Source organism: Thamnophis elegans, chromosome 2, assembly GCF_009769535.1.
Source record: "Thamnophis elegans isolate rThaEle1 chromosome 2, rThaEle1.pri, whole genome shotgun sequence".
In the NCBI taxonomy this organism is placed as follows: Eukaryota; Metazoa; Chordata; class Lepidosauria; order Squamata; family Colubridae; genus Thamnophis; species Thamnophis elegans.
In genome coordinates, this window is record NC_045542.1 from 172,251,605 (window position 1) to 172,263,159 (window position 11,555).

Consider the following 11,555-nt stretch of genomic DNA (forward strand, 5'->3'; position numbering starts at 1 on the left):
CTGGAGTTTTAATTCACTTCTGGATCCACTAATGAATCAGATTTCTTTTCTTTTTACACACAGACACACAGACCGAAGACACAACTTTCTCCTTCTGTCCATTCAGGAATTGACGGAGCCCTGGTGCCTGAAGTCCTAAGCCCCGGTACAAGTCCTCAGTGGCTGACGCCCTATCAGCAATTTCGGCTCAAGCAGATCTTATTACCATTTCAAGATCTATTGATATTCATGTAGGAGTCATTTCAGACAGTGACTATCCAGTCTCTTCTTAAAAACATCCCGTGATGAAGCAACCTCAATGTCTGAAGGAAATTGTGCCACTGGTTAATTGTCTTCACTGTAAGGAAGATTCTGTTAATTTCAGGTTGCTTCTTTCCTTGATTATTTTACAGGCATTGTTTCTTATCCTGCCTTCTGGGGCTCTGGAAAATCAATTGACACCCCCCCCTCCTCTTTGTGGGCAGTCCCTCAAGTACTGGAATACTGCTATCGTGTCACCCCTAAACCTTCTTTTCTGTAGACCAGCCAAACCCAAATTCTGCAACTGTTCTTCATACAATTCATACAACATCAGCTATTATTCAATATTAGCTATTTGGCTGCTGCCGCAAACACGTGACTCATGTATAAGTGATCATCCATTTGGACTCCGAAGCTCCCTCTCTCAATTTCTGTTTTTGAGTCGGTTCCTGTAATCTGTTTTTTTCTGTTCAAGTGTAAAATCTTTCCTCCACATTATTTCATTTTGTTGCATTCAACCTTCTCTCATTTGAATCAGAAAGGCACAATATGCATACAATACAAATCTATAGAGGCATGGTGGGTCAGTGGTTAGAATGCATTACTACTTGCTAATTGCCCACAGCCAGGAGTTCGATCCTTACCGGCTCATGGTTGATTCAGCCTTTCATCCTTTTGAGGATGAAAATGAGAACCCAGATTGCTGGGGACAATATGCTGTCTTTGTACCAGCTCAGAGAGTGTGGTAAAACATTGTGTATATAAGTCTAACTGGAATTGCAATTGCTACATAGTTTCTCCCGAGCATGGATCCTTTTATAAGAAGTCAGATGACCATTCTGAGCGCAAGCTCTTTCCACATTCCATGCATTTATATGGCTTCCCTTGTGTGGATCGTCATATGGGAAATAAGATTACGTTTTTGAACAAAAGTCTTTCCACACTCCATGCATTTATATGGCCCTCTCCCTGTATGGATCATCATATGGGAAATAAGATTACGTTTTTGAACAAAGGTCTTTCCACACTCCATGCATTTATATGGCCTCTCCCCTGTATGGATCATCATATGGGAAATAAGATTATGTTTTTCAGCCAGGTTCTTTCCACACTCCATGCATTTATATGGCTTCTCCCCTGTGTGGCTTCTTTTATGCGAAATAAGATGAACTCTTTGAACAAAGGTCTTGCCACATTCCATGCATTTATATGGTTTCTCTCCTGTGTGGAGCTTTTTGTGTCTTTTAAGTGCACTGCTATGAGTAAATGTCTTTCCGCACTCCATGCATTTATATGGCTTCTCCCCTGTGTGGATCATCTTATGGGAAGTAAGATTACTTCTTTGAGAAAAGGTCTTTCCACATTCCATGCATTTATATGGCTTCTCCCCTGTGTGGATCATCATATGGGAAACAAGATTACGTTTTTCAGCCAGGTTTTTTCCACACTCCATGCATTTATATGGCTTCTCCCCTGTGTGGCTTCTTTTATGCGAAACAAGATGACCCCTTTGAGCAAAGGTCTTTCCACATTCCATGCATTTATATGGTTTCTCTCCTGTGTGGAGCTTTTTGTGTCTTCTAAGTCCGCTGCCATGAGTAAACATCTTTCCACACTCCATGCATTTATACTTCTTCTCCCCTGTGTGGATCATCTTATGGGAAGTAAGTGCAATGCTATGAGCAAAGGTCTTTCCACACTCCATGCATTTATATGGTTTCTCCCCTGTGTGGCTTCTTTTATGGGAAATAAGATGACCTCTTTGAACAAAGGTCTTTCCACATTTCATGCATTTAAATGGTTTCTCTCCTGTGTGGAGCTTTTTGTGCATTTTAAGTCCACTGCCATGAGTAAATCTCTTTCCACATTCAATACATTTATACTTCTTCTCCCCTGTGTGGATCATCTTATGGGAAATAAGATGACCTCTTTGAGCAAAGGTCTTTCCACACACCATGCATTTATATGGTTTCTCCCCTGTGTGGATCATCTTATGTGAAATAAGATTAGTTTTTCAGCAAAGGTCTTTCCACACTCCATGCATTGATATGGCTTCTCTCCTGTATGGATCATCTTATGGGAAGTAAGATGACCTCTTTGAGCAAAGGTCTTTCCACACTCCATGCATTTATAGGGCTTCTCCCCTGTGTGGATCATCTTATGGGAAGTAAGTGTACTGCTTTGAGCAAAGGTCTTTCCACTTCCATGCATTTATATGGCTTCTCCCCTGTGTGGATCATCTTATGGGAAGTAAGTGTACTGCTTTGAGCAAAGGTCTTTCCACACTCCATGCATTTATATGGCTTCTCCCCTGTGGGATCATCTTATGGGAAAAAAGATGACCTCTTTGAGCAAAGGTCTTTCCACATTCCATGCATTTATACGGCTTCTCTCCTGTGTGGATCATCTTATGGGAAGTTAGTGTACTGCTATGAGCAAAGGTCTTTTCCACACTCCATGCATTTATATGGCTTCTCCCCTGTGTGGATCATCTTATGAGCAGTAAGATTACTTCTTTGAGCAAGGTCTTTCCACATTCAGTGCATTTAAACGGTTTCTCTCCTGTATGGAGCTTTTTGTGAATAGTAAGTTGCCTGCTTATCCTGAAACATTTACCACATTCTAAACATTTATAAGGCTTCTCAATTGTGTCAATAGCTTTTTTAGATGTAAGGAACTCATTTCCAAGAGAAAGAATGAATGTCCCATTGTAATTTCTCCCTTGTGTCTTTTTATAGCATTGTTTCCTTTGTTTTGGGTTAAATAGTGTTCATTTACTTTAGCTTTGATTAACTTCACACTTTTTCCATTATCTCCTTTCCTTATTTTCTCTTGTTGGACATGAAAGTCTTGCATCAGAGCATCAGAGGAAGATGAGCTTTCCTGACTCCAATTCTTTGACTGGTTTCTTCCATGGCTTTCGAATTCCATTCGATTCCCAAACCTCTCCGTTCCATCTTTAGCATTGATCGCGTGGAACAGTTCACAGGAATATTGATTCTCCTGCCCATTATTACCTTCAAAGCAATGAAAATGAAAAGATTAGAGAAAATGATCAAAGCATAGAAAGTCAAGTGAATTTCCTTCTGAATTTTTCCAAAATTGATTAGGATGTATGTTAGCATGCTTACTGGGGTATGATATAGACACGATGATTTGTATATTCATGAGTCATGAAAGCGTTGAAAATATATAGGAAATATCTCTTCCATTACAATTATCTCTGTATATGCAAATTTCACTCAGAGTCAGTTTTGAATTAGAAATTAAGAAACTATGAGATTATACATTGACTTTAGGGGAAATAAGCGCCCTGTGTATACACAACTTATACCCCCTTCCCTCATGAAGGACATGCTTTCTCACCTAGCGAAGGAAAAAGTCCTCACAAAATTGTGAAGTACGCATCAGGGAGGGAGATGAGTGGAAAACAGCATTGAACTTCCCCCTAGGAAGCTTCCAATTAAACGTGATGCCTTTTGGACTGCAGGTAGCACCAGCGGTGCTCATGCAGTTAATAAACTAGGTGCTGCATGATCACCTCTACAAGGGGGTCCTCCTCCATCTGGACAACATCCTCATCTAACGGAGATGTACATGGGCCCCGCGGAAACTATCACCCAAACAAGTCCGCTGGACTCAATACTTCAACCATTTAAACTTCGTACCAAAGCACATTCCTGGGGGAGGAACTTTCTAGCTGACATCCCTCTCCCACATGCCGGTGAACAGGAGCTGGTGGTGGATGCCATTGTTCCCCCTACTCAAATAGCTTCTCCAAGTGACAATGCCACGACTGGCAAGACCAACCAGCGAACGACCTAACAATGAGACTCAATAGCGGACTGCTAGCAGACCCCTGGTTTCGAGACAATCAACACATCTTGACATAAAGAGATGACCTCACATGAAAGGGGACAAACTATGTCCCGGAATTCCTATGCACCCCAATTTTCCAGAGGATCCACGACGCCAAACTGGCAAGCCACTTGGGTTCCAAAAATTTTACACATAGCCCAGAGGCAGTTCTAGTGGCCTGGCATAAAGAAAGATGTGGGCAGTTACGTGAAAAGTTGCACCATCTGCACCACAATGAAGAAATGACCAGGAAAAAAAACCCGGACTGCTGCAACCTGTAGCAGAGCCAATGAGGCTGTGGGAGGAGATTGCAATGAACTTTATAGCAGAGTTGCCAAAAAGTGGGGGGAACATGGTGATTTGGACTGTAATAGACTTGTTCTCCAAACAGGTGCACTTCATACCCTTCAGCGGACCACCCTCAGCCCACCAGCTGGTCAAACTGTTCCTGAAGCACATCTACTGCCTGAATGGAGTACTACAAAGAATCATCTCAGACAGAGTGGTCCAGTTCACGGCTAAGTTCTTGGATCATCCCTGGGCCTCAGCTCAGCTTTTCATCTGAACACCAATGGGAGGGTGGGCAGAGAGACTGAATGTCATGGTAGAGGAATACCTGAGGTGCTACTTGAATTATCAGCAGTCCAATTGGGTGGCCTTCCTGTCTTTTGCTGTGGTCGCGTACAATAATGCTGTTCACAGTAGCACGGGACTAGCCCGTGAGCGACATGGACTTTGTCCCAATACCCGAGTACCCAAGGGATCCCCCTCCTCAGTCAGCTTGATGTCAACGCTGAAAGCAACCTGGGAGAAAGCGCTAGCTAAAGTGGCACAAACCTAAAAGAAACAGACAGATAAACACCGAGCTCTGCAACAGCTATTCCAGTTGGGTGAGAAAGTCTATCTCTCCACAAAATATTTGAGGTTGAAGCTACCTAGCATGAAACTGGGACCAAAGTTTATGGGACCATTCCCCATAGTAAAGATCATCAACCCAGGGGAGATAAGAAGCTGACATCACAATGATACGACGTGCGATCTCAGAGCTCCGAGATTGCAGTCGATACTTTTGCCGCTGGATGGTCCTTTTGGAGATGGAAAGAGTGAAACATGGAAAGAGAAGATAGATGGAAAGGAGCTCTACCCTAGATTTCAAGAATTAGAAGAAGAAAAAAGAGAAGAATTGATGGATCCAAGGAGAGAAACTTTGACAAAAGCACTACTGATAACCAAAGATAAGCTGATTAAAGAAGCAGACGGAGGGTCTTCAGATTTTACAAGATATGTAAAAAGCAACAAGTTGCGACGAGAAGTCCACACAAATTTGATTAAGGAAATAACCAGAAGACTAATTCCACAAATGGAAAAAGACATAAGACTGCACTATTATTGGAAAGACACAGGTTGAGATAGGAAAACTAATAAAATATTAGTTAAATTTAGTTAAAATTAGAGCATTATGTTAAAAATGAAATGATAATGGATATAGTTAGATAAATAATTGATAACGATAACAATGTACACATATGTATTGGTTTGATAAGAGGAAATTTGGTATAAATTCTAAATAGTGATCATGAAAGGAAGTTTAGAAACTTTGTTATGTATAAAATCTGATAATATTAAAAAAATTAGTTAACCTAAGACCAAAAAATAAAAAATGAAAATGAAATTATGATGGATGTTGTTAAATAATGATTGATAATGATCATAATGTAATATTTGTATTGACATGACAAAAGGGAAATTGGATATAAATTGTAAACAGGGATTAAGAAAGAAGGTCTAAAAACTTTGTTATTAAACATAATTAATTTTTTATTTTGAAAGTGTCATAAAGATGTAATGTTGCTGGATGATATTGAAAATAGATAACGGAATGTCATCATGTGGTTTTGCTTTAAATTTTGGAATATTTTATATAAAGGGATGTAAAAACAATCATAGTCATATGAAGATTAAGGTATGATGATAGTAATATATATAAATATATTTGATTTAAAACATATAACTTGATATGAATTGTAGGTGATGACTGTGGAAGAGATTAATGAAAGCTCTTTGTAACCAATTGACACACTCTTTATAATTTGTAATGGAAGATATTTTTGTGGTGTTTGTTGTGTTTTGTCTGTTTGTGTTCATACAAAAATTAAAAAAGATCATCAACCCAGTCACAGTGCAATTGAAATTATCCCGACTGCTAGGACCAAACCCATTATAAGGTGCAACAAATCCTTGAATACTTAATCAAGTGGAAGGGCTACCACTTATCAGAAGCATCTTGGGTAAAGAGAAGACATATCCAGGCTGATTGCCTTATAGCAAAATTCCATGCAGAAAATACAAACAAGTTGGGGGGGGGGGGGATGCACCCCTATCCTATTCCTGTACTCAAATTGTTTTCCTTCGCACAGGTCACCTTTGGGAACTGAGGGGAACAGAATGTCAACTTGCAAAGCACTTCCATGTCTGTTATCAACTTGCCATGGGCAGAAGAGGGGGAGCACATTCCAGGCTACCTAAGCCGTAAACTACATGAGGTCAGATCTGACTATGATTGGGTAATTGCTGAAATGTTGCTTCTAATAAATGACTGGATTGCTTTTGAAACTTGACTCGAGGCTCATATATTAATTAGAGCATCTTTCGGAAAGCCTGACATAGGTGCTTTGGATAATAGCTTTATTCCCTCTTCTTTGTGGCAGCCCCTCAAATATTGGAACATTGCTATCATGTCTCCCCTAGTCTTTCTTTTCATTAAAGTAGACATACCCACTTCCTGCAACCATTCTTCATATGTTTTAGTCTCCAGTCCCCTAATCCTCTTTGTTGCTCTTCTCTGCACTCTTTCTAGAGTCCTCAACATCTTTTTTCCATCGTAGCGACCAAAACTGGAAGCCGTATTCCCGTGTGGCCTGACCAAGGGATTATAAAGTGGTATTAAAACTTCATGTGATCTTGACTCTATCCCTCTGTTTATGCAGCCTAGAACTGTGTTGGCTTTTTTCGCAGCACAGTGCTGGCTCATATTTAAATGGTTGTCCACTAGGACTCCAAGATCCCTCTCAGTTACTACTATTGAGCAAGGCACCACCTATACTGTACCTGTGCATTTCATTTTTCTTGCCTAAATGTAAAACCTTATTCTTTTCACCATTAAATTCCATTTTGTTAGAATAGCGCCCAATGTTCAAGTCTGTCAAGATCCTTCTGCACCTTAAGCCTGTCTTCTGGAGTGTTGGCTATTCCTGCCAGCTTGGTAAATCCCGGTGGGATGGGGTGGGGGAATAGGTAGGGTGAATGTTGCAGTGCCTCTGCTGTCATTCATAAGTGGGAACGGTCATGGTGCTGCAACACTCATAATTTTGGGACTAGGTTTCAAGTAGTTGGTGGAAGGCTGGTCATAACCTGGAACGGTCGCTAAATGAACTGTCGTAACTCGAGGATTACCTGTAACCTAGGATTCTCTGTGTGACATTGCATGAGGTCTTTATTCTATAATTGGATTGGGAGAATGCTCCTCCATGGGCTGAGTGTGAAAGTTCTGTTCTCACACAATTTTGGAGGTTTCAGAGGTCATATGACAACACATTCCTCCACATGTCCTCCAGAAAAGACATAAAAGCACACCTCCTTTTTTTCAGCCTCCACAGATAAGTTCAAAGAGAAATAGAAAAATACAGATAAGAAATGGCAGGGAAAGTATCTAAGCAAAGAGTCATTGACGCTTTCTTTCCTTAGAGCATGAGAAAGCCAGATACTTTCCTTCTCCCTCCCAGCAGACGATATCAGATCACTGATTTTTTAATTAAAAAACTAACTATAATCTGTCTTCTTGAACTCTCTGATTGGGGACTAGAAAACTCTTACCGAGAGAGACCACATTCCTATGGTTTTCAAGCATGACTTCCGAATGCAACGCTTTCTGGTCAGGATCCAGCTGAGACCATTCCTCCTCAGAGAAATACACAGCCACCTCCTCGAAGGACACAAGACTCTCCTGAACAAGGAAACAAGAACGGGAGGATTCACAAAATCTGTTCATTTTCATCAATGATTTAGACGATAGAAGGAGAACTCATCAAATTTCAAGACACGACCAAATGACAGGAATACCAACACTCCAGAAAATAAGCTTGAGATATAGAAGGATCAACAGATTGGGCCCCATCTAACAAAATCAAATCAACGGTGAGAAAAGTAAGGCTCTACATTTAGGAAAGAAAAACCACTGCCATAGAATAGTTGACACCTGGCTCAACAATAGTAAGTGCAAAAGAGATTTTGGAATCCTAGTGGACAACTACTTAAACATGTGTCAGCCATATGCTACAGTTGCCAAAACAACCCCAACCAAATCATAGGCAGCATTACAAGGGATAGAAGGGGGAGGGGGGTAATAGAAGGAGGGAGCATTCTGTACACCCGCTTCACTGAAGGCAGAATAGAAATCTAATTACTTTTCCCTTTCTTACTTGATTTGGAGGTTCAATGGCTGTTTGATCTCGGCCATAAAACCCAGAAAGCGTCATTCTGTGTTTCCCTGTAGGGAATAAATAATTTCAAAATGCATAATTAGAAAAATAGGAGGTATTCTATAGAAGAGATGAGATAGTGAAAGGAAGACAGATGGGCAATCGGAGGATCTTCTATTACCTCCTAAGCTGTCCTGACTTTGATCTTCCCAAGGGATCCTCCTGAAAAGTAACTCCTGGGGGGGACTTGATGGGTTTTTCTTTCCCTCAGGAACTCTGATCTCCACAGTGCAGCACTTCAAATAGGAGGAAGGAAAAAAGAAACGGAATTAATGTATGTCACACAACACAAGGTGCATTCTTACATTCAGAACACAACGTCAAAGTCCCCAATAACCATCAGTCAGGTTGAGTGAGAAAACAATGGAAAAATGTACAAGAATTGGTGAATTGCCACATATTATGAATGTCAACGAAGTTTGGGAAGGAGGGGTGAAGTATTCAAACACATTTTTTATTCCCTTCTGAGCTCCCTAAAGTCTCTCACCTGCAACTCGGTCTGCTCCTCAGACTGGCTCAGGAGGAAGCCTTCAGCCAGGGCCACCGCCTGGGAGCTGCTCTCTGCTCCACACTCCCGCACCCAGCCCTCCATCTCTGGGGGCAGGAGAGCCAGGAGCTGCTCCAAAACCACCAGGTCCAGCATCTGGGCTTTGGTGTGTTTTTCTGGTCTCAGCCATCGTCTGCAAATGTCATGGAGTCGGCTGCAAAGTCCTCGGGGACCTTCAGCCTCCTGGTATTGGACGAAGTTCCAGGGCTGAACTTCTGAAGGGAGGATGGTTTCCTCCTCCAGGATCTTCTGCCCAGTTTTTTCTCCAGATCTCCCCACAGCTCCCAGGCTGAGCAGCTGAAGGGCCTTTTCCTCTTCCCTCCTTGGCAAAAGTTTGTGTCTCCATCCTTTCTCTGTCCTGCAGAGCAACTCCAGTTGGGTCCAAGGACTCTGGTGGGTCTCCAGATGCTTTTTCCTTCACGGGACCATTTCTGGTGCCCCAGGACGGATCCCTGCAAGTTATTCTGCTCCCCCCCCTCAAGAGAAAATTTTGCCTTTCAAAGACCACAGATGGCTTCCAGTTTCTGTATCTGAGATGGAAAGAAAAAGAAAAGCCAAGAATTAGAAAGCAGAATTCAGCCACTGAACAACTTTCACCCAACCTGCCCGGAACCCCAAGTGGCTCATCCCAGTGTAGGGCCGGGGAGAAGGCAGCTGGAAAGGCCGCCCCGCTTCTCTCCCCCTCCGGAGACAGGATCGAGCCCTCGGGGAGCCTGGTGCGAATCCTGCCTCCACCTCGCCCGGCTTCTCTCCTCTCCTGCTGGGCCTCCGCAAGGATGACCCTCCCCTCTTCCCCACTCGGGCTCTTCCTCGGAACCCCTCCGCCTTCCCGGCATCCCCGCTTCTCCAACTTCACACTGAAGTGATATTGCAGCTGGGGAGCATGGGACCCAGCAGTAAGCCACACACCCCTCACCCGGGACACCACTGGATGTCCCCCCGCCAGACTCTCCCGAAGCCTCTCCTGCGGAGCCCCAGGGGTTAAGGAGAGTGAGTGGGTGGCGTCCTAGAGAGGCAAGGCTCAGTGATGTCACTTCCTTCGCCGCTTCCTAAGGAAAGCCAGCCGTGACATTCGCCCTCCAGTGAGCCAATGGGGGAAGCGCCTGGAGTTCCCTTCCCTTGGCAGAGGAGGATTTGGGGGAAAGTGGCGGGATCGTAGAAAGGGCGGGAAAGAGGCGCGCCTCTGAGGGGAGGAGGCAGGGATGATGGGCTTGGGAGTAGGGGGAGGAAAGGCTCCCTGTCAGTCAAAGGCTTCGACGCCTGTCCTTCTTTTCCCCCTTGGATATTAACCCAAATGCGTTGAAGGAGGTTTTCGTCTTTCTTCTGCTGCGCTTCTAGAGCAGTTTGGTTATTTCTTCTATGTAGCGCTAACTCCAACTCTTTCATTCGGTCTCCCTATTTATTTATTTACAGGACGGAAGGAAAGGGAAGAGAAAAAAGGTAAGATAAAGTAAAATAAATATTTCTGGAACCCCCTGGGATATTGGAAGATGCCCTTCTCTTCACACCCAGTTCCAGCAACCGTTTTAAAATATGCTTTAGCCTCCATCTTTTGTTGCTCTTCTTTGCTCTTTCTGGAGTCCCAAGATCTTATTTATTATACAATACACAAAGAAAAATAGAAATAGGAAATTAAGGGAAGGAGAAAGAGAGGGGAAAAGAAAGTCTGAGGTACAAAAAAGACATTGACTTCTTTTTAGGACAGTGCAAGATAAAAAAAAACCATTCCAGCCTGACAATTCACTCTAATGGACAAAATCAAAATCATTTTTGGTCTGTTTCTTTTGAACACTTTAAATGTTAACATATCCAATTTAACGGCTGGAGAAGGAAAGTGCACAATGGTCCCAAACACCCGTTGTGGCTGAGTGAGGGCGGGCTCCCGCCTGAGGGGATCTGCGCTCTAATTGGTTGCTGCGGGTGGAAAGGGGGCGTTTCCCTTGTTTCCCGCCTTTTCCTTCTGGGCGCCGTTTGAGATTTACCTCAGGATGCTCCCGACTGTCTTCTCTGCTGCGAATGTTAAATACATTTATATTGATATAAAACTAGAACTTTGTGTCCGTGCCTCCCTTTTCCTTTGGACAATTTCGTTGCATTTATTTTGTACAATGACAATAAAGGCTATCCTGTACACCAGCTGCATGTTTCCTCCACATTAAACCTCTTCAGTTGCACCTTCCAGTCCTGGGTTTCTATTTTCTCCCCTGATAGTGTCGGAAGGAAAAACAGGTCCAGTTCCAAGAAGGGAGGAAAATGGAGGCTGCTTAAGAAAGGAGGTTTATTGACGCGCAGAACCAAGAACGGCCTGCAGTTGGAAGAGAACAGAGCTGGAAGGGACCTTGGAGGTCATCTAGTCCAGCCCCCTGTTCAGG

The 11,555-nt window shown here is 43.0% G+C and overlaps 1 pseudogene; it reads right to left on the reverse strand.

Annotated features, from left to right (window-relative positions):
• Positions 1-890: 890 nt before the first annotated feature.
• On the reverse strand, positions 891-10,019 carry LOC116502594 (annotated as a pseudogene).
• Between the last annotated feature and the right edge of the window lie 1,536 nt (positions 10,020-11,555).